The 4,231-nt window shown below is 36.5% G+C and overlaps 1 long non-coding RNA gene across 1 annotated transcript; it reads left to right on the top strand.

Moving 5' to 3' along the window:
* The first annotated feature begins 936 nt into the window (after positions 1–936).
* LOC148802209 (uncharacterized) lies at positions 937–2,939 on the top strand. Its single transcript, XR_016083103.1, has 3 exons — positions 937–1,259; positions 2,092–2,187; positions 2,334–2,939. It is a non-coding gene; the product is annotated as an uncharacterized LOC148802209 (long non-coding RNA).
* Positions 2,940–4,231: the final 1,292 nt, after the last annotated feature.

Consider the following 4,231-nt stretch of genomic DNA (forward strand, 5'->3'; position numbering starts at 1 on the left):
ATTTGGGACAGTTAGGCTCAGTTTGGAAGAAGTACGAATATAAATATGTAGAGCATAAAACGCCAAAACCTTGTATTTTGTTTATTGTACTTTTTTCCAAACTGAGCCTTCATACAAAATGTCATATTATATTTTAGTTGCATAATACGTGGTCAATATTTTACGAGACAAGTTTTGTGCACTACTATACCAGTTACAGTTAGTATGAGTAGTATTTTTGTCATGGTGGCTATAGAACATGGTTTTACCAAATATGAATTCTTCAGCTTTTAAGTTCTAACAACTTTTGACAAGCTGTTCAACTAAAGCAGCTTCTTGGTAGCGGCTCAACCTAAGTAGTTCACCAAGGCTGAAGCCCTCTCAAACGGCGCCAAAATCTTAAAGCTTATGGGGAAGGGAAATCAGATTTCGTCAGCGCAAGATAGTATTCATACCGCTTGCACAGTCCCTTGCAGTCTTGCATTGAGAATATCTCCTCATGAAAAAAAGCTTATAAGTATGCCGAGTACATGACTGTAAAAGGTTGTACAAATGATGTAAACACGGTCTTGTGACTGATCTCTGGGGAAGGTAGGGGAAGGTCCCTACCACTGCCGACAAAAAAGATTTTCAACCTCACCTACCCCCATCTATATACAAGGCACTAGTAGGATGATGATAATCTTCCTTTTCATTTAGGGCAAATTTTTTAAACTATCCTTACTGTTTAGCTAATTGACTAATTATACTCTTACTGTTTAATTATTGTCTTACACCACCCTTATTGTTTCTGGCAATTGACATCATCATTAAATTCTAATGAAAAATAACAAAATGTCAAATTTGCCCTTCATTATTGTTCAAGTTTTCAAAATAAAATCCAAATTTCATGAAGATAAGAAGCATATCTTTGCTTTGTCTCCAGTTCCATCTTCGTCCCCATTTCTATCTCCATCTCCGTCTACCAACCACATCGTCAAGGGATAAAGCGGATACCAATTGCATGGTCATGCTGCTTGTGAAAGTAGCCAAATCTCTCATATGCCAAAGCCAAGGGCAGGGCCTACCTACTGGTCTCTCTCTCATTCTATTTCTTATTTTTCTCTTTCTTTTCTCTTCTTCTCACAGTTTTCTTCGTCCCCCTATCACTGAACCAGTGGTGGTGACTTTGGCCGGCCCTTTTCACCTTATTCAAAAGCACCATGCAAGTTAGAATCGTCTTCTTTATTCAGAATCATCACAGGAAGCTAGACTTTCTCCTATGCTTTTCAACACTACAGGTCAGTGAAAAATACCATTATTTTTTTATGTGCTAGATGGGAGACATCGGCTTTGATAATGGGAAGGGAAAGAGGGGTTTCAAGGTTCCGGGATTCTAGCAAGGGTTGCTGCAGGGTCCAATGCCTGAAACAAATCACACCAAGAACATATTTTCTTATGGCTATGTTTAGAAACAATGCAAATAAGTGTGAATGCAAACATGTAGTGTAAAACGGTCTATATAAATTGTAAAGTTGGTTTAGTTTTGCGCTAACAAATTTACCTTCTTACCAAACAAAAGTTTAGCTGTAATGAATACAAACACAAATTCCAATAAAACATATACTTTTTTTATCAAAAGCCCATTTGAATGCAAATTTACTTTTTTTTTTTATTGATGTACTTTTACATCTTATTATCAATGCAAATATGCATTGGTCTTTCATTTGTAAATGCACCAATGTAATGTTGTCAAACACAAGCAAAAATAAACCAGAGTGCAAATTTACCTTGAATCAGGATTTACATTCCATTTGCATCATTTCCAAATACAGCCCATGTTTCTTAGAAACCCATTATACAAAAACAAATTTGAAAGATAACCCAAATACCAAAAGTCCCTATCTATCTTCAACTAAAATAAACATATAGTGAAAGAAATATAAGGCCCCAACGGGAATTTAGCATGTTGATGGTTTATTAATTGAGGTCTTCTTTTTATCAAATTCTTCCACGGATTCTTAATTTCATTATTGCTCTTGAACTATTCTTTCTATCTCTCGCCGCCTCACTACTTCAATTTTGAAACTAAACTCAAGATCTGAGATGCAACAGTTCAATTCAAAATTTCAGGGATCTTTGTTCGGAGATGCTTTCGGTGACATACATTTGCTTCGACTCGTTTCTTCTGATTTCTGCGGTTTTATTTTACTGTGCCTCAGCTGTAATGTAGGTGTATGGTTTTCCCCCTCTGTTGTTGTTACTTGAAATATTAAACCTTACAATCAACCTTTTAGTTTGACCTCATATTTATCTTGCTTTCTATTACATTGGTTTAACTTCTATGTTCTTATCGCACCCCTTAATCCTATCAGATCCAGGAGAAGGCGAACGACATGATTATCTTCTGTTTTCGTTCTCAAATCCAGCTTGATTTTAGTCATCAACCATCGTTTTGAGAGCAAGCAGCTGTGTTTGTCTCTGCTCTTACAACCTCAGATGATTCTTCTCGTAATGCCGTATTCAAAGGAATCTATAGTTTGTTTACAGTGAAGTGGGGAGAAAAATAAAAAGGGAAATGAGAGAAAGAAGTGGTTTAGACCGATGCAGAGCTGGGATGGTGGAAGAGCGGACGGCTATCTTAGTGCCCGTTCCCAGTCATCGGAGAACATGGGACAGAGAGGGGGATGAGAAAGATGAAAAGAAATGGTCAGAATATTGAGGGGAAAAAATGAAAAGAATAATATTGAGTTAAAAAAAAAAAAAAAAAATGGTATGTACGGATCTTAAAGAAATATAAAATAATCAATTAATTAAATAGTAGAAATAATTTAAGAAATTTATCCTTTTATTTATTTATAAACAGTCCTTCAAAACATTTTTAATTCGTAGGTATACACCATTTACGGCTGTCAATGGAATTATGGAACATCTGTTCTGCTATCCCATCCAATTATTTCAGATTTGGATGATTCCTTTACCGATCGGATCTGATTCTGAAATCCACATATGATATCTTATCCAACTATGCTTCAATTTCAATTAATTTTTATAAGACATATATAAATTATATGTATGATTGTATGCCTATATCTGGATATTGCACAGTCTTAATTATAATGTATAAGGTGAAAAATCTATTTATTTAATTTCCTCTCTTTTTAAAATTGATGAAATTCAGCTTAAATCTGAAACCCGAAAATGTAATAGAACATTAGGACGGACCCATACATATCACCCCATAAAACCAGTCAGATTCAGATGTATGCTTTTGATAATCGAATTAAACTCGAATGTGGCTGAATCCAATCTAAAATCTCATCCAATTACATTACCAGGACCAGGGTCCCCATTTTAAAATAACTAATTAATCTTTAAAATGTTAACTTTCGATAATAGGCAATAGACATTGGGGATTGTGACATTTAACCAATAAATACACCGACGCACGAACATGCTGGCGACTCCTTAAAAAAATGACCACAAACAATGGGATATTGATCCTTTGAAGCCAAAAATTTTGGTGCATCAAGCGGACAAAAATCTGCTTGAACTAGGCCAGCCCATTTTAATAATCGACCTTAAACCCAGAAATGAACCTTGTCCACGGGCTTGAAAGTTGAAAGTATAGTCCGATCTATCTTCCGATGATAGTTTCAGAAATATACAGCGGGGATGTGCTATAGGACGTTGTGGGGCGCCCCTTGTAGAGCGACAGTTCTGAACTCTCACTTACTTGGACTCTAAAACATTTTGTTAAAGCCAATATTACTTTCAGGGGTGGACATGTAATAAAGTGGGTCCTTGTCCACCAAAAAAAAGTCCCATTAAATTATAAAAGACTGCTCTTTAAGGGGTCGTTTGATTGCACTTTTCAGAGGTCTGAATTCGAAAATATTATTTTTCAGACGTCACCCTTTGTTTGGTTTTATTTCTTAAACTGGGTCTGAATTTGATTTTCAAATCTGAAAATAACAAACCTTGGGCCAGCTCTTAACACGCTCAGACCCGTTTCAAAGCTGGTGCATAGTCCAAAATATCCTTGCAATATTTTGGAAATGATGCACGCTACCCCTATCTTCTCGTGCACGACTCATTTGGTTTCTCTCTCATTCTCGCTCTCTCCCCCTGTCTTCTTGCCACCGCTGCTGCAACTTGCAACGGCGGCTCTCTCTCTCTCCCCCTGTTCCCGATTCTCTCTCTCTATCTATCTATCTATCTCTATCTTTATCTCTATCTCTATCTCTCCCTCGCTCTCTGGGGATTGAGGTTT

The sequence above is a fragment of the Nelumbo nucifera genome, chromosome 2, assembly GCF_055504915.1.
Source record: "Nelumbo nucifera cultivar China Antique chromosome 2, China Antique-T2T, whole genome shotgun sequence".
In the NCBI taxonomy this organism is placed as follows: Eukaryota; Viridiplantae; Streptophyta; class Magnoliopsida; order Proteales; family Nelumbonaceae; genus Nelumbo; species Nelumbo nucifera.